The sequence below is a fragment of the Protopterus annectens genome, chromosome 8.part0 (assembly GCF_019279795.1).
Source record: "Protopterus annectens isolate FY-2018-M chromosome 8.part0, PAN1.0, whole genome shotgun sequence".
Classification (NCBI taxonomy): Eukaryota; Metazoa; Chordata; order Ceratodontiformes; family Protopteridae; genus Protopterus; species Protopterus annectens.
In genome coordinates, this window is record NC_056741.1 from 419,961,392 (window position 1) to 419,981,342 (window position 19,951).

The window sequence follows — 19,951 nt, forward strand, 5'->3', positions numbered from 1 at the left end:
TAGTGGTCAGTTCCTGTAACAGCTCCTTTTCATCCTTGGCAGGTTATAATACCCATAACATTTCTGGGAATTGTGGTATTCCTGTTGGTCTTTTTCACATATTTTTCATATAAATGAATTACAGGAAATATAAATGGGTTGAAAATGCTATTCTTACTTAGTCGTTTGTTATTCTGTGATCTCTCTTTCATGTCATAACTGAACTGTAGGCTAAGGTTCAGCTTACAAGTAAATAATTTTAACACAATAACAGCATCAGTAATGTTACGTCTAGTGGATTGTACAAAGATGGATCCCTTTTTGAACTGCCTAAAGTGCCTTTCTACTATTTTAAATTTAGTAAAAATTGTATGGTTGCTAAAAATGTTCAACATGCCATTATGTGAGACAGAAATCTGTGAAAAGCATTTAGTGTCTTTGTCCTCTCCCATGCTCATGTCCTCTCTTCCTCATAGTTCTCCTGTCAGTCTGGGGGGGGGGGGGGAGTCATAGTCATTCCCCTGTGGATTAACATTGATCTCCACATGGCTGGCCTTAGGCATAGGCGAACTAGGCGACCACCTAGGGCGCCGAACAGGCCAGCTTTGTAAAGGGCGCATTATGCATTTATTTACTTATTTTTTTAAGTTTGCACTCTTCTTGGCACTGAAACCAGAGGGTGGAGGGTGGGGGAGGCGAGGCTAGCACCCGCACACTTACAGCTGTAGGTTAGCCAGGAGGCTAAAAAAAAAAAAAAAATGTTTAGTTTGCAGTGCAAGAATCTTCTCTTTTAAAGCGAAACTGGCGTGCGTCATGATGCAAATGTCATACAAATGCATCCTGCAGTTCCGTGTGGAATTTAAGCCAGCAGTTCAAAAGAAGAGTTGTTGTCTGTGTCTCTGCGTGTGGCCATTTGGGTTATGAAGAAGGTAAGTGTATGTGCGTTTATGTGTAATTTAAACTGTTTATTTCTGTATGAGAATGTGTGTGGGTATGTACGTATGTGTATGGAATTTAAATTTGTTGTTCTGTTTGTATGAGATATAAAGTGTGTGTATGTTACTGTGTGAGAGTAGTTGTGTGTGTGTGTGTGTGTGTGTGTGTGTGTGTGTGTGTGTGTGTGTGTATGGAATTTAAACTAGCCGTTCGTTCCTTTGAGAGCCTTTGTTGCTGTGCAAGAGAGTAGGTGTGTGTGTGTTGCTTTGTGAGAGAGTCGCTGTATGTTTGTGCTGCTGTGGCAGAACAGAGAAGGTAGGTGTGTGCATAACTGAATCTAATAGTATGAGAGCAGAATTGGAGTGTGTGGAATTTAAAGTAGTCGGTTACTGTATGAAAGAGAAGGTGTGTGTGTGTGTGTGTGTGTGTGTGTGTGTGTGTGTGTGTGTGTGTGTGTGTGTGTGTGTAGTGAACTGGCTTCTAATCCAGTCCAGGACTGGTTCTTTTTTTCATCTGTAGCTTGCCTGAATTTGTTCTGAGGCATGAATGTTAGTTCAGAACTTCAGTAGTTAAGGGAAAATGACAGATAATAAAGTTTGATGACTGGAATAAAACGTACAGCCTAAAAAAAATGATCAGCAGCTCCAAAAGAGTAGATGGGAAGGTTTTCTTGGTGGGATAGCTGAAGCAGATAATTTTTCAGCAGACTGTTACAATACAGAAAGGCAGTGGAGGACTCAACAAGTTTAATCCTGTAGATGGTGCTGTAAGATTCGCTGGGCTACACTAGAACACTGTCTTCATGAGGGAAGTGTTTTCAAACTGTGAGTACTTACTTGTCTATGCAGTATTTCAATTGCAGAGCTTTCTTCAGGTATTTGTTGGGTTTACATCAGGTGAAAGTTAAACAAATGTGTTTGGGAATATAAAACTAGCAAAGAGGTTAAAGTAGCTGTTGGTAAGAATTAGAAATAGTGTGTAGAGTAGATGTTTTTCTCTGTAGTTTCATATTTTAGGCTGTTCAGTATTCACTGTGTAACTGCTGTAACCACTTGCAAGCTTCTCAGTATACCATTCAACTGTCCCTGATTTTTACTCTAATTTTAGCTCTTTTCCAAAAATGGTGAGTTTTACAGACAATATGCTACACTTAAGTACAATTGCAGATTTCATTTACTTGATAAATTAATTCACATGTGAATTTGATCTGAAGATGCCTCAGATCAATTGTACTATATATTAAAGATGCTTAGATGCAGAATGCACCTGACTATTTCTGGAATTGTTCCTGGTAATTTTGTTGAAAGTTCTCAGTATGATGCAGATGTAAGCTTACAGTTAAGTCCCCTGTGCTGCTTAACAGTAGTGCATTTAGCTGTAAAGCAGAAGCTGATTGTAAAATGGATGCTTAGAATTTCAATACTAAACCTTAACTCTATTGCTTTTGGTTTTGTTAAATACTTGAAACTTTAGACTGTCATTATAGGGCTTAGTTTTTTTAGCACTGTAAGCAGCCAGTCAGTTGTATTTATATCATATAAACAGTTTTTCTATGAAGCTGCTTCTTTACTAAAATGAATCATTTTCTATAGTGTTTATAATTACTGTATTAAATTCTTTAGTACATCTCCAATTAATATAGTTTATGCCACTAATCTCTTAACCATCATGTAGGACTGCTTTTGGTATTGCAATGTGGAGTTTTAAATATGCAGTATTTTTAATGAGATTTGTGACACTTGGCAGAGGTGTATCAGTGTCATTCATGGCTTGGTCTGAAGCAACAGTATGTGTATGTAATAATAACATAGTTGGTGTGACATAAGCCATGAGCTGCAGAAGGCTGTGTTAAAAATAATCTGATATGGTAAGTTGTAGTAATATATGTGTGTCTGTATTTATCCTGGAGACTGCTTTATGTTGATCAGCTTCAGTTGAGTTGAGACTGTAGTCTTTTTATATTTCTGTTCCCAGTTTATTTTTGTTTGAAAACGAGTAAGTCACTTAGTTCTTAGTTGCTCATAAACATGCCCATCAATGGGGCACATTCTTTTTTATCAACGCTGTCATCTGATAATGAACCATTATATATGGTAGGCATGAGAAACCACTCATGAAAAGTGGTCAGATACTGGCAAATGAATGTCTTATTTTTATGAAGGAAGAGTCTTCCATAAATACATATTGTCCTCTAAGAGTTTACTGTTGTGCCAGGAAAGGGGGAAGCTTGTCTGTTTCTCATAATGTGTGGTTTTCTGGCAAATCAGGGAGTATGGAAGTCACTAAATAGCAATGCAAGCAAAACTATCCCTATTTTTTGGCCATTGTATCCACATTATTTTAGGCTCTGTCCAGATTTTTTGCACTAAGAGGTTGAGAGGTATACATAACTCTCAACTGTCCAGATTTTTGCCTAATCCTCATAAAAGTTATGGTTTTCTGGCAAATCACTGAGGATTGAAATAAGTAAATGCCAAACATTTGAGTTTCAGCCCTCATTTCCTTCAGAAAATGCATGCTAAGACAAATGCTGTTATTCTAGCAACTTTCTAAGTCTAAGAACAGTATTTATAATCTGTCCCTGTTTGGGTGGCCTTTGACCCCCCCCCCTGATATTTTAGGCTTCGTTCAGATTTCTTGTGCTAAAAGGTTTAGCGGTATGGAGGTATGGTATGTAATGTCCTAGTTGCTGATTTATTTGTTGCATTTTAAGAGGGGATAGGTGTTTTGCATTCCTTAGTGTGCCATCCTTTGTTTAAGATGCCTAGTTACTGTGAACTTGTATGTTTCTACCATTTTTTCTTTAATGCAACGTAGGCAATTAATTCTTCAAGGGCAGCAAGCACTAAATTTGTAGATGGAACAGTGAAATGTAAAGTTCTTTGTCAGTAATAGCATCTTCATTAGTTACAAATCTCTTTAATGTAGAATTATTCAGATGATGTTTACTTCTACAGAGATTGTGCTTATTGACTGATACTGTTTGAGGGGCCTTTTATGGTTAAAATGTTCTGAAATGGACAGGTTTGTCATTATTGGGTCATACATTTTGTTTCATTACTTACTGGAAACATGTTCAAAACTACACATTTAACACACTGTAAGAAGTGTAAAAGTTTTCAGTGTGTAACTAGCTGTTTTTTGTTTATCAAATGGCACACTGTGTTGTAAAATCTGAAAGCAGTGTTAATAGCATAATTGCCTTTGGTGCAGAAGCCTGTGGATTCCACTCCCACACCATGTAGATGGAGTGCTGATATGCAGTGCCCATATTATTGATTATTTGATGCATTATAAGGGGGGATAGGGGTTCTACACTCCTGAGTATGGCCTTTTGTATGAGAAACCTAGTGATTGTGAACTTGTTAGTCACTTCCTATTGCAATATTACCAACTTAACAAATTTTTATTGTAATATAGGCAATTAATTGTTCAAGGGCAGCAGGCACTGAATTTGTTGATAACATTGATATGTAAAGTTGTTTGCCAGTAGCAACCTCTTCATTAGTTACAGATTTCTTTAATGTGGAATTCAGAGGATTTTACTTTTGCAGAGATTGTGCGTGTGCAGTAAAATTGGTGGATTGTAATGACAGAAGTCTTGAGTGGCATTTTATTGTTGAAATTTTTTGAAATGGGTAGTGTTTGGTTCATAAATTTTGTCTCATTGCTTAAAAGAATGTTTATACTACAAATTTAAAACATATTCTAACAAGTGGTGCTGTATTATACAAGGAATATAATTCAATACAATCAGGAAAGTGAATTAAAGAATAAATACATGTATGCATGTCCCTAAAAATGTGTGCAAGGAGTCTGTTTTGAAAACAGCCCAAAGGTAAACTTAATTCTCCATCAACCAGATGCATTTCTATGAATGTGGGTTTTCATGCTGTTTCAATGAATGTGAGTTTTCATGCTGTTTCAATGAATGCGAGTTTTGCCATTCTCAATGAATGAGAGTTTCAAGGGCAGACAAGTTTACTGCTCGTGCTAAGTCTGTTTTCATTGTGAGACTGTATTGTTTGTTTAGCAAGTGGCTATCTGTGTTTGTGCTATCTTGTTTCAATATCTGTAATCATTATAGAAGCAAATAATAGAACATATGCATGGTAACTGGTGAGATAATCAAATAATGGAACACTGGAATGGCTGAGGAGGGGGCAGGGGTTGCTGCAGGAGGGGCTGCTCTGGGGTGGTGGTCTAGTACCCTTCCTAGAACCCTATTTGACCATGATCTGGCTCTTGTATTTCAAGTAGAAAATACATATGCAAAGGTAGCTGCAGTATAACTACATTACAAGGTATCTTTTTCTTCCTATGCATTTAAATAATTTAAGGAAATGACTGGAATGGCTTTACTGGGGAATGACCCAGTGGGCGTGGTTCAAATAGGGGTGTTTCATGAGTGTGGTGTGGGTGAGCTTAAGGGGCACCTGAGCACTACTTCACCTACGGCGCCATTTCGGCTATGGCCGGCCCTGGTTCTTCATCTGGTGGTTGGACTGGTAGGTTATACATTGGGAATGCATTGGGGGATAAAGACCATCGGACATGTTGGTTTCATGGGAAATTTCTTCAGTTGGATCAAACCTGAAAGACTCGAGATGCCGAACTTCTGTCCATAAAGTGTGTGCTTATGGTTTGAGAATATTTTTAGGTTACAGATATGCTATATCATTTTCATAGTCCTTTTTGTCTCTTACTAACTTGTCAACTTTGTTTCCTGATTTATTCATACTGTGTGTTAACCATGGTAAAAACATCTGCAGTTATCATTCTGAAGTTTAAACAGTAAATCTTGTTGCATACTACTGTTTAAAAGTGAAATTTCATCTATGCATTTTTCCAGTTGCATTTTATTATCACATACAATAGTACGCATCAGTTCAATACCAAAATTGTCAAATGATTCTAAACATTCTTTGTGAAAGTGGGAACTGTCAATAACACCATTGGGGTACTTGTATATTCTTAATGCCTTTGGTACCAATGGGGTGGCCCATGCTATTGGACTGCAGCCCCCTCAACTGTAAAATAATTAGAAAAATAAAGAAATAAAAACTAAAAAAAAATTGCGGACTTTCGCGCATGCGCACTAGTCCGGACTGCTGCTGAGACAGTCTGGAGCACGCGCAGATTGTCTCAGCAGCAGTTCTGACTGGGAAGCATGAAGAACAGAGCTCCCAGAAGTCTATGCAGTTTTAAACTGCATAGACTGTCCTGGAACTCGCTGGGAAAACACGTTGGGGTGCAACATCTGCAGTCTCGTCGGAGGAAGATCTCACGACGGGCAGGGTCTGGTGTGGATTTGCGCGGGTTTTCATAGCTTACTCGGACAGGGATTTGGATTTATGGTGGTGGTTTGCTACAGGGAAAGATCTACTACAGGTAAGTGTGTGGACAGGGATGTATGGTGGTATGCTTTTGCTACAAGGTAGGGGTGTGTGTGTGTGTGTGTGTGTGTGTGTGTGTGTGTGTGTGTGTGTGTGTGTGTGTGTGTGTGTGTGTGTGTGTGAAAATGCCCCAGGTGCAATATACTGGTGGCTAGACTCATGGTGGTGTGGTAGGGAATACCTCAGGCTTGAACCCTGTACCTTGTATGCAGGTGTTAAAGAGGTGAATTCCCTACCCACCACCATTTGTAAAAAAAATTGCAGATTTTTGCCTCCTATTTGATCTGATCTGTTCCTCATAATATCTGTGGTTTGTAAATGTTGCAATGCTTGATATTTGATGGTGCAGTGGTAGCATTGTTGCCTCACAGCTGCAGGTTCTCAGGTTTGATTCTTGGCTGGGGTGCCGTCTTTGTGGGGTCTGTATCTTCTCCCTGTGTTTGTGTGGGTTTGCTTTTGTGTCCTCCCATGTTACAAAGACATGTCTGCATTATTTCTTCCTGGGCCTCTGCTGAAAATTGTTTTTTTGTTCCAAGTCAGACTGTCCTGATTAACAAATGTTAAATAAAATTGACAGGCATTTGAATTTCAGACTTCAGGTTTCTGAATGTTTAATTTCTTACATATTTGATGGTGCAGTGGCAGTATTGTTGCCTCACAGCTATAGGTTTTCTGGTTTGATTCTTGGCTGGGGTGTCTTCTGTGTGGAGTCTGCATCTTATCCCTGTGTTTGTGTGGATTTGCTCTGGTGTCCTGCCATTTTACAAAGACATGTGTCTACAGTATTTCTACCTGGGCCTTTGCTGAAAATTGTTTTTGTTCCGTCAGAAGTAAAATTGACAGGCATTTGAATTTCAGACTTCATATTCTTGAGAAAATACAAAGTAAAACAACTTTTTATTCTAGCAATAAATATATAGTAACACAATCTTTTATTATAGCAATTTTCTAAGTTTATAAGATGACTATTTGAAATTTGTCCTTATTTTTGGGACTGTATTACCCTGTTATTGGCTTTGTCCAGGTTTTTTGTGCTAAGGTTGACGGCTATGGCAAGAACTGAATTCACTGAATATGTTTGAGGGCTGTATTCCCTCATTACTGGGTTTGTCCAGGTGTCTTGTGCTAAGAGGTTGACAGCTATGGTGAGAACTGAATTCATTAAATGATAGCCATTTAAGTTTCAGTCTTCCTCTCTTTCACAAAGCAGCTGATTTGGCGTAATGGTATGTTGCTCTGACTGTTTTGCACAGGGACCTTGGCAGTAAAATGTATGGTGGTAACACAGCATTTTTATTTCACAAAGCAGGTGATTTGGCATAGTGGTATGTTGTTCTGACTCTTTTGCACAGGGACCGTGGCAGTAAAATGTATGGTAACACAGCATTTTATTCTAGCAGCTTTCCAAGATTATACAAGCAATGTTTAATGTGTCCCTGGTTTTTGCCCTTTTGACCCACCCCAATAAATTTGGCTTTTTCCAGATTCCTTGTGCTTCGAAGTTGAGATGCAGTTGAGTATTGAGTAGATTTTACAAGGAGCTGAGAGCTGCAGGGGGAAGAGAAGTTTAGTGCTGATTATGCTAAGGCAGCTCGCATTGCTAATAGCACAACAGGTTGTGTACTTGCTTTTGATGCAGAAGGTTGTTGGTTCTAATCCCATAAGGGGTGAATGCTGCTGTACTGAAAGTTAAGATACTAACTATGAGCCTGTTATCAGTTTGCCATCCATTTCCTATTGCAATATTACTAGCTTATTTTTAATGTAATTTAGGCAATTTATTCCTCAGGGGCATCAGACACTTTATTTTTCGATGAAACCATGAAATATAAAGGTGATTGCTAGCAGCAACCTCTTAATTACAGATTTATTTAATGTGGAATTATTTAGATGATTTTTTTACTACTTCAGAGATTGTGCATATTTACTGATAATGGTGGACTGTAGGATTGTGCATATTTACTGATAATGGTGGACTGTAGGATTGTGCATATTTACTGATAATAGTGGATTGTAGAAGTTTGAGTAGACTTTTATGATGGAAATGTTCTGAATTGTGCAGTTTTGTTTCATTGTTTACTGGAAAAATGTTCAAAGCAATAGGAAGGTGCATCAAAGAGCACATGTATGTTTCATATGCAAGGGGCCTATGATTTGAAAACAGCCCAGAATTAATCTTTATCTGCCACGGGTAAAATGTATTTTCTTTGAATGTGGGTTTCAATGTTGTTTCAATGAATGTGAGTTTCAATGGCAGAGAAGTTTTAATGCCAAGTTTGTTTAGCAGATGTCTTAGTGTTTGTGCTGTAAAATGCAAAATAAAACTTTCAAATGAAGTTCAAATCATCATAGAAGTAAATCAGTATGCACGTTAGTGTTTATGGTAAATGGAGTGAAATAGCCAATTAATGGATCATTGGAATGGCTGCAGGGGGAGGCTCCATTCGACCATGGTTTTGTGAGGGGGAAGGGCGGCAAACTTAGGCAGCCCCAGCTGAACCATACTTCCCAACTGTCCAGATTTTCAAAGAATTAATAGATTTTTTGCTTCTTATTTTTGGTTTGTTCCTCATAAAATTTGTGGTTTTCTGGCAAATCATTTAGGAATTAAGTCACTAAATAATGACACACTGAGTTTCAGACTTCATAACCTTCAGAAAAATGCATGCTAAAGTAAGACCTGTTCTGTCAACTGTCTCAGTTTATACAAGAGCAATTTTTAGTACTGTTTATATGTTCCCCCAATATATTTGGCCTTGTCCAGATTTATTGCATTAACAGGTTGAGAGGTACATGCAAATAAATTGCTTTATAGAATTAGGCATAGCCAAACCTCTCAACTGTCCCTGATTTTGGCTCAAAATGTTGCTCTTCCCCTAATGATCCCTCCGCAAATTAGCAATTTTGGAAGAAAACATGGAGGGTTTATAATTAAGAAATAACTGTAATAATCAGTTAGATTATTTTTATTTCAGAAATGCATGTAGATTATTTTATTTTGTCAGCTGCTTAAGTTAGCAGTACTAATATTAAAGTATCCCTTCTTTGACAGGTTCCCAGCTGTATTGTGTTGCTATTTTATATTTTTACATCACATTTTTGGTCCATTTTTCATAAAATTGTGTTTTTTTGGCAAATTAGTGACATCATTAAAGACTGAAGTTGGAAAATAATGACAAGACATTTCAGTTTCAGGTTTCATACCATTCAGAAAATTCATACTAATGCAAGACCTGTATTATCTTTCTAAGTTTATAAGAGCAATATTTTAAAAATTGTCCTTATTTTTGGGCCTTTGTCCCATTTCTTTGTATGGCTTTGTCCAGATTTCTTGCTCTGAGGTTGAGAGGTATGAAAAATGTGTCAGGGCCATCACAAGTCAGCCAGAGACATTTCAAACTGTGACATACTTGTTGCACCCCACTCCCCCATGTAGTGACTCTGGATGTGTCGAAGCAAGGCAAGGTGTTATGCAGTGTAAATGTGCAGAGTATCCCCCCCATCCAAGGTAGACACAAGTACTAGAGTGGCTTTTCATCTGTCCTTGATTTTTACAGAATGGTCTGGTTTCTGTCATATTTTTTGTACTGTTGATTTATGCTTATTACTCAACGTGCCTGTTGCTCTGTGTTTAAGTAGCAATACTTTAATGACCATTAGGTAAGCTTGGCTGAGATTGCAAGATGCAAGTAAGCTTTAATAAGCATACTGTTAAAGAATTGCCAGCACTGAAAGCCTTTCTGTTGCCATGTAGAGAATACTTAACTAGATAATGTATAAGCCTTGGGTATTGAAATGCATATGCCAGTATTTGTAATAAAAGACTGTATTACATTATTTTAAGAGTCTCATTACACTTGGAGACTTCCAGTCATCTCTGCAGGCTTTACCCGTAAACAGAATGCCAATCGTGTGGTCCATAACCTGTACAGTAATCCTTTTAAGCAATGTATCTTGAACTTATTTCTTGTTTGCTTTTCATTTTTTACTTTGATCATGTTTTCCCCATGAAACAAGTAGATGTCAGGCAGCAGGTCTTGTTTGCTTTTCATTTTTTACTTTGATCATTTTTTCCCCATGAAACAAGTAGATGTCAGGCAGCAGGTCTTTTTTTGGATAAGGAACATTTTTACAAGTGGGGGCATCGGAGATTTCTACTTTCAGCATGTTACTTGGTACTTTAATAAAGCTGAATACAAATTATAATTAGAACTGCAGTGCAAGAAGTGGTTTGAGTTGAGTGCTGCTTGTTTTTCTTATACTTGATGTTGACTGGCATTCCATTAATGTATTTAAAAAAAAAAAGAAATTTTATTTTTTCATGCCTCACAACCTTTTTTGTTTCCATCTAGATATTAAGCTGACATGCAGCCAATGCATTGAAATATTTTTATTCTTTTACACTTAATTTTGTCTTGATTGGGCTCTCATAATGACGGTTTGGCACCCAGGGCAGTATATTTAGTTTTTGTGGTTTTGAGCATAGCTCCTCCACTTTCTGGTTGGCCACACCCCTTCCCATTGACCCCACCCATTCAGCTGTCTCCTGCAGCCCCCCTTTGATTTGAAGTCACTAGCCGCCACTGTACCATTTTATTTTTAATGCATTATTTTAAGAAAGTAATATCTATCTGTAAAATATGGTGTTTTAATAACCATTTTCAAGCTTCCTAGTGATGTTTGATGAGAAGCTCCATTATGCTCTGCATTCTTACTAAAGATATTCCCTCTTGTAGCCATAAATCCAAGTTGGGCAGTGAAAAAGCACCATACCCAGAACTGCTGTTAAAATTCTTAGCATGCTCTCTGCCTGTAACTTATAATACAGACCATAATAAGCTCCGCATGCATGCAAACAGATATGCCCACCAGTTACAGCCAGCTTATTGACTGTGTATGTCAGATGCCTGATTGTGATCAAATGAATAAATAAATACATAAACAGCTACAGTGATATATCTGAAAACTTTACTGTCAAATGCATACAAACACATTTATGTATGCATTTTATTTATGCTGTATGCATTTATTTATTTCTACTTTCTTGATACTGTCACTCCCACTAGGATGAGATACTATTTTTATCTTTAGAATGTTTTTTTTTACCTTTAGAATGTGCATCTTGTATAAACTAAGGTAGTTTAGGGACATACAGTTTCTTGGTAATTTCAGATTTTATACTATGTCTGTATTTAAACATTTTATAAACTGTATTTTAATTATATGTTTGATTGTTTTCTAAGTCCCACCGGACCTTTTTTAAATACATGACCGTCATGTGCTTATTTTGTTAGCTATTTAAATATGGTGTATTAGTTTCATGGAACAGTCTGAATAAGTGGGTGTATGTGTGCCCACGAAAGCGCATACTGTCACATTATATACTTTTTTGTACCTTTTAGCCCTGGCTATTTTTTGTTTTGTAGCACTCCCACTAATCCAGTGGCCTCCTTTCAGGAAAGATCAGAGGTTGTTTTCGTACTGACTTGGTACTGACTAGGGGAAACTTGGCCAAGGCACCGGGGAACTTCCCTTCCTCGTTTTGGCCACTTCGTAACACCAAAGGGCTGTTGCTGAGATCAAGGTTTTCCAGGATGGAGGAAGAAAGGAAACAGCAGGCTGAGAATGGAGTGATACAAAATCAGTGACGGATCCAGGAATCTGAAAAGGGGGGGGGCGCAGTCAGGTTAGTCAACTACTGGGGGAAGGAGTAAGAAAGTGGGACACTGATTTTTGGGGATGTGAAATGATCACCTTAAGATCCTCTAACGTGAAAAGAAAGCAATATACATTCAACTGATAGAGAGATAAATGTATGGATGACCTCTAATACAATGTTCATGCTCATAATTAACACTAAAAGGTATCTTGCAATACCTAACATAACTGTAGTACAATAAACAAATATAGTAGATAGCTGGGGTAGTTGTGGATAGGCTGTGCTTTACCCTCTTCAACACTCAGTCAGAGGCAATCGGACACTGAAGTAACTGCAGACATTCACAGAGCTGATGAATTTTGTCATAAGTTAGCCACTATAGACAAAATCCCTACTGTAGATTAGGTGGTACCACTCTGTAGCTGAGCTGTGTCCATGCTGTGGATTCTTTTTGCTTGCTTAGTGGCTATTAAAACATTATGTGCCAGTATCAATATCACTTTTTTTACATTTCAAACTTTTCACCTCATTTGACAGGTGATGAAATGATTTAAAGTGAGTGTGTCACATTTACAGATCAGCTAGGAGTCATATGATGTTATCCTATGTGCTGAGTACACACTCTTCCTGCTTAACTTCAATGCCAACTACTTTGAAAAGCCCCATGCCTGGTGGGGGGTTGTTTATATTTCTCCAGAACTCCATCATGTCTAGGCTTATATAGTGAAATAATGACCTAGAAATACTCCTTGTATTGTTAGTGTAAATAAGATAAGCTACTACATAATAGCCAGTTACCAACCTCCTTTTATGTCATCAACAATGCATGAAACATACCTAAACAAAGTGTGGTCACAATACCTCTCAACCTGCAGACATCAAAAACATAGCAACGGCTCTTGGAAAGCAGATACATTCAATCAAAAATCTGGACTGGGAAATTTGTATACCTAACATCATAACTCCTCCAACTTCACTTTGACTATAGGATGTTATCACTCAGGAACAAAAAAATGAGTACTAAGAATGACTCTGAATATAGCCACATTTTGCTCTAAAACAGATGACATGGCCAAATAATTATTAGGCTATGCAGTATTTCCATATCTCAGTAAATAAGCACCCTGAAAGGTAGATGGAACTAAGCACAGCAAGACACATGAAAGGATAAATGGCCATGAAAGGAGAAATTAAGTTATAGGAACCATAGTGTACAGAGATGCTCTCCAGATTACATGAATATATCTGTTTAGAAACCACTCTCTAAAGGGAGGGGTCCATCATAAAATTCCAAAAGATTATCTGCAATCAAATCAAGCAAATGATTACTACTATGATAAAATACCTTTGAAATGAACATACAGACACGCACATACACAATCTCTCACCCAGACAGTTTAGAGGACTGCCAGTTCACTTACAGCACGTCTTTGGGATGTGGAAGGAAATTAAAGCACCAAAAAGAAAACCCAGCACTGACATAGGAAAGAAATGCAGGCTCTACACAGGAGACAGCCCATCCACCAACACTGACATAGGAATGAAATGCAGGCTCTACAGAGGACACAGCCCATCCAAGAAGTGAACTGCAGAAAAAGTCTATAAGACAACAGCACTAGTCACTACACCACTGTACTACTAACCTTACTTTGGTGCTATATTTTGCAAAAGAAGATAAACCAGAGTAGGAAGGCTTAGTGTACTAAACAATTTGGAGGGCATGGTTGTCTCAAAAGAGATGCAAGGATTTTTTTTAACCAGTAAATCCACTAAATACAAGTGCATGTTATAACAGGTAAGCAAAGAACACTATCTGGTTACGACTTACTCAAAATCAGCAAACAGGCAAAATAATATTGAGGAACTCAAACTAGGAACAACAGGATGAACTTCATTATTTCTCATAACTTTAACCCACTTAGGAAAACTGATTTCACAGAAAGGGTGGTGAATAATTGAAACATTATAGGACATTGTAGAAACTAAAAACAGTTACAGAGTTAAACTCTGTATGGGTCATATGAAAAGAATGCAATCCCCTACAAGATACCATGACACTGAAATACATACATATCCTTCCTTACCCTATATTGCAGTACTGCTATAATGAACAGGGCACCCTTAGCAATGCGAGTGACTAGTTGGGTTATGCACTCCTTTGTGCCTAGCCCAATCAAGACTATACCTGTGTCACCATGACTTTAATGGAAATATTGCATTTCTCAGAACTCACTATATTTTGTCTAGCCCCCCCCCCGACATACACACATTCAAGACAGCATAAATGTTTAGAACATCTGCTGCTTAGTCTGCATATCTGCAAAATGTGTTAAAACTGTCGCCTTGTGGAAAGTAAAAGGTTCTTCTTCACTTTGTTTTCTTCAGTTAAAACACTGCAAACAGGATTCGATACTGCTGGCAGAATTTACAAAAATCAAAACCTCTTTCTTCCCCATATGCATCTAAATTAATTTTCAATAACTATAAGTATATAGTAACAATAAAGAAATCAGAGTTCAAATATTTTCATTTCAGAAAGCCACACAATCAATTAACTTAAGTTTTTTAAAGGTATGATTTAATTATGTAAAACAAATATGTATATCTTGAATTAGTCAAAAAGATTCCATCATCATGCAGGCCTCCTCTGAATGTTTAAAAGTTGTAATGAATGATTCAGTACTGCTGCTACAATGTTTTTTCACCTTTTTTTCTTACGCCTTCATCAAGCATGTCTGCATTAGTTTTAACTGCACCAATAAACATCCGCAGAACTTCTCAAGCCAACATACTTTATAGCCTTCAAACTTTTACTGTATAATAAAGTCGGCACATTATTTTTCTCAACAATAAGTATTTATTCCAATATCATACAAACTTTAAACTGTGTACTATACGGGATTAGATGCTGCAGCTCTTTTGCATCCCCCCATAAAAACAGATACATTTGCACAAAGCTCTTCAAGAATACATACATACATGCACATTTGACACAGGTGATATTCATTCATACCTCACATTTTAAAAAAATCACTACACAGATTCTGCAAGAAAAGTCTTCATAAAAGTTGAATTTTGTTTGGGAATTATGCAGTTAGTAATCCATTATAGCAGGCTTGCCCTTGTACCTCTCAACCTGTTAATGCAAAAAGTATGGACAAAGCTTGACAGAATGGCAGTAAAAATATGGGCATATTTTAAATATTGCTCTTATAAACTTAGAAAGTTGCTAGTGTAACAAAATTTGTTTTAATATACATTTTCTAAAGGATTTGAAGTCTGAAACTCAAATGTATATCATTATTTAGTGACGTCAGTCCTGATATCATTCCAGTGATTTGCCAGGAAAAAAGAGGAACAGGTCAAAAATGAGCATTCTGCAAAAATCTGTACAGTTGAGAGGTAAAGTTTTAAACCATAAGTGTGTCCTTCTTGTTCCTAGATTAGTCCCCAAAACATGCAAATTTAACATCAATCTCCATTTGCTAAGTCAGCTCCATTCCTCTCAAAATGGCAGCCATCAAGCAGGCAGGTAGAATTTGTGGATTAAATCAAGTTATAAACAGAGAGGGGATGTAACAATACCCATAAGGGAATGTATGAAATTTGAACACAGCCTAAATACAGAACACCCCCATATGTCTTTAAACCAAATGGACCATTCTAAGTGACTTCTTCTGCACAGGAGCACCATCATCATAGCAATGAGACAGTGAGGGAGTAAATATAGGTTGCACTGGGATCTATCTTGTAAGACTTTTGTCAATGCGCATGCAATTTTATGTCTGCAATTGGTACTTAAGGTCTGTCATACTGGAGGAGCAGTGAATTTTAAGGATAAAATGGGATTTCCCAAAGGAAAAGAGCATCAAAATTATTATAAAAGAAAAAAATATAAATGGATGGACCTTGGTAGAAGTAGTCACAGAGAGTGGAACAGAGTTCCAAATAATTCAAGCTTATGCCAACATACAGTCAAATCACCCCGGCTCCTCAGCACACTCTCCATTGACAGAAAGTAGAATCAAACAATGTTATTTACATTTTCAAAAGTTAAAACGCAAGTACGCTGGGACTAGTTTTCTTACAAAAAAAATGGTAGTGCTAATGCATGTGATTTTTCATATGAGAGGCTATCACAGACAAATAATTAAAGTACTTACCTTTAAAAAGTAATGCAATACATAATATTATTTATGTATGTTTGTATGTGTGCATGTTCAGTTATGTAATTAAGTGCCAAACAAGGTACTCAATTGTACCACTTTGGTGCCTCCTTTCAAGCTCTGCTTAAAGGGAGAGCGCGACACATTTTCAACTGTTTAATTTGTTTTGGTATCTACTTAACATTCAGTCAACTTTTCAACTAACAGTTCAAGTTTCACCACTTTTGGGGGAAGATTAGTTGCACAGCAGGAATGCCAACAGCTTCCTCTATGTGCTCCTTTTATTCACAGTCCCTTGCTGGCAGTGAGTATTTTATCACTTTGCTATGAAGTTCAGTGAATCAGTGGAAGCCTACTGCTTATTTTTGAATGTACCCAAGTAGTCACTTTTTTCACATTCACTCTCACACACACACACACACGTGCACCAAGTCTGAGATTTCTTGAATATTCACGTTTCTCTGAGGTATGGCAATCCAAGTTTGTATTTATAATGTTGGAGGTACAAGGGGGCCTGTCCTGCAGAAAAAAACACATTTGAAGGAGGAGTGATGTTCAATATTTACTCTTTCCTGAATTTTCAGTCTTATTTATACATCCATTTATAAGATGCACTTGATTGAACACTAGAACTGAAATTAGAACTGAAATTAATAATTTTGTAATCCACTAGTGTGGGTTTTAGTCAAGTACTGTGGCATTCTGATTATTTTATTTCTTAAGTAAAATACAACAATTTCCACATTTCTGAATCCTCTGAGAAAGGAAACAGTCCATTATTTAAAGAACACAGTAACCAGAAGGAAAACTATGGTCTATGCTACAATATCGCAAGATACCTACTGTTGGGTCATGCTGACCATTTACAGAAATAAAATAACTGTTGTCTCCTTCATGTTGTCACTCTATCAAATAACTATTAGTTAATCATCATCACTAAATGGAAAATGATCTAGGAAACTCTGTGGTCACTCTTCAAAACTAACTATTTATGAGAATCAGAATATAAAAGTTTATCATCTGCATGAAGTTTGTGTGTTACTGTTGTGTGTGCATTAGCATAGTACACTCATCAAAATCCATTTCCTTTCAAAATTAGTACGTTTGGCTACTGCAAGCTGCTCATATTCATTGGATCTGTGGCATCTTTGTAACCCAGTTATGGTCAGTAGCTGTAAATGGACTGACAAGGAACACTTCTTGCTTAGTTGGATAAACAGTTTTATACATATGGATAGTTTACTGAGTCAGGCAAACAGCTTCCTTTTTTTGGGAGGAACCAGAGTTCACTAAGAAAATCCATCTAGACTTGTCAATAACCTGCAAAGTCAACACAGTGACAGAGGGCCAGGAGTTAATCATAAGTTCATAGGAGGTTATAAGGCTAATGGCTTTAGGGCCTTTGCAAGCCTAGCCATGTAAAAAAACATGTACCCTAACTGACCATAGTTAGATAGTCATTGTTAGCAGAGCAATTCTGTGATCAGCACCGATTACCCCTGTCCATGAGGGTCATAGGTGCCACCCTCAGGGTCAATTTATGGTCACCCATCCAATTGTCAAGGTTGCACCTAAGTAGGGTCATTGAGAAACTCTGCTTCATGTGAAATGGGAGCTTATTCCAGAGGAGTGGGAATCTCTGAGAGATATATCTGTCTCTCCAACATGCTTTGTTAATGTTATAGGCTAGGTTGAGATCCCTGGAGTGAGTGACTTGTTCCATTTGATTTGAAGAAGTGCAGCATTTCCATTAGGGCAGAGGCGGGCTGCTTTGTAGGCCAGGCGCAGGTTGCCTGTCAGCAGCCTGTATAATACAGAGTACAGTGACAGGGCTTTCTGTCTTTTCATGTAAGTCTTGTTTAGGAGGTCCTGGATTCTCTTGGTTAGAAACCTCTGTGGTCTCTCCAGTTGCTGCAGGTGTCTGAGATACATACAGAAAGAAGCATTGCATTCAATTAGTGGTCTGATAAGGGTCAAGTACAGTGGAGTTATAACCTGCTTAGTCTTGGATGTGTTGCCCTTATTTATGAGATGCACAATGCAGAAGGTTTTCTTTGCCACTATGGCCACATGGCAATCGAAGTTTAGACTGCTATCAACCTGTATTGCCAAGTATCGCACCATTGGGTTTGAGCTTAGATGGGTGCAATGTATATCATAATTAACAGGGGCTACTTCTTTTCCAAAGTGGATAATGAGGCACTTTTTTGCATTTAGTTTTAGTCTGTTACTTGGCAACAATCATTTGTCTGTGTCAGCCCCTTCTGTAATATGTTTAAATCATTGCGGGACTCAGTGATTTTACCCAATTTGCAATCATAGAACATGTTTCAGCAAAAGTAGAGATATTAATTTCTAAATCACCTATGCAGTTGTAGCTTCTGGTATTTAGTAAAGCAGCCCTAACCCATGGGAAATTGTTGTCTCATGTAATTTACTTTTGTTTGTTTTACAATATTAAGAAGTGAAGGGCTGGAAAGCTTCCTACTCAGTAGTTATACTGTCACTGGAAATGATGTCAGAAGAGGTGAGGACCTATGTAAAGGTGTTAAGAAAACATCTTGAGAATTGAGAAGCCTTGGATAAATATGCTGTGAAAAGGAGAACATGGAGGGATCTGGTCAGGGAAGAATATGATCTTTTAATTTTTAAACATTTATTACTAGTACTATTTCAATTAAATGAGGCAAACTGTTACAGTTAATGTCTGTATTTTGCTTATCTTCAATAGCCATTCATGTTCTTTTGGTATTGTCAGGAAACAGTGGCGGTTTTCATGGTTACTGTACAAATGGCTTAGTTTTACTATATCAAAATATGTTTTTAATATGACTACACTCTATTCTGTCAGGGGCTAGTAAAATATCATTCAGTCAATTGATTGCCTGAGAAGCAACAAGTCATACAAATTTATTTTTATATTTTATTCAGTTGTTTACACTTTGTTTAGTGGGTTAGTTCCACTAGGCCAATGGCCTCTTTTCAGGGGAGATCCAAGTTAGTATTAATACTAATTAGGGGAAAAATTAGCAAGAGAACTGGGGAGCTTCCTCTATTCCTTTTGATAAGTGGCTTGGGATCCTTTACAGCCACCTAAACTATCATCAGCTTAGGCTTTTAATTCCAATGGGATTGGGTGTTACCATAGTCCATGCCTGTCTTATACTTTATGACTCTGAAAATAAATATCTAATAATCAAATTACCATTAATGTGCAACAAAAAAAATACAAAGTAGTAGTAGTTGTCAAGTGGCAGTTAATAGAAAACTCATGATCAAATTTGTGAGTTCAGACCCTGTTAAAAGACATAAGTTTACAAAACCTTTTTTTTTCTTTTCTTTTCTTGTTTTCTGGAGCAGCAGAGTACCGAGAACTGCATCAACTATCTCTTTGCTAACACACTGCACATACTTTGTAGTGTGTTAATTATATTATTTATTTATTCTGTTTTTAATTCTTTATTAAGTAATGGCTGCTTATCATAAATAATTACAAAGCATATGCAAAAGCCTGGCAAAACAAGACAAGATCAAAGCTATAGGTCAAATATTACAGCTGCATGCCACCCTTACATTATTATTTTACATAGTTCTGAAATTAAGCACTTTTTATTTAAATATTCAATATTTATTTAAATCTATTTACTGGGGTAGAGCACTAGTCACAAGGAAAGAGTTCAGGCGCTGCCTAATGAATACAGGTAGAATACCAACCAAAAGTATCACACCTGCAAAATATGATTGAAATTGAAGCTAGAACAACAAAAAAATCAGACACAGAAATATACAGAATACTCAGCTGATAATAGAATAAA

The 19,951-nt window shown here is 37.2% G+C and overlaps 1 protein-coding gene across 3 annotated transcripts in view; it reads left to right on the forward strand.

Annotated features, from left to right (window-relative positions):
- The first annotated feature begins 1,622 nt into the window (after positions 1-1,622).
- The window catches only part of TDRKH (tudor and KH domain containing), a 1,796,665-nt gene continuing 1,778,336 nt past the window's right edge, over positions 1,623-19,951 (forward strand). Inside the window, exon 1 of one of the 3 annotated variants that reach the window (XM_044079937.1) lies at positions 1,623-1,789. The gene's annotated coding sequence lies outside the window, so the exon portion shown is untranslated. The other 2 variants (XM_044079939.1, XM_044079938.1) reach the window with 2 other exon arrangements.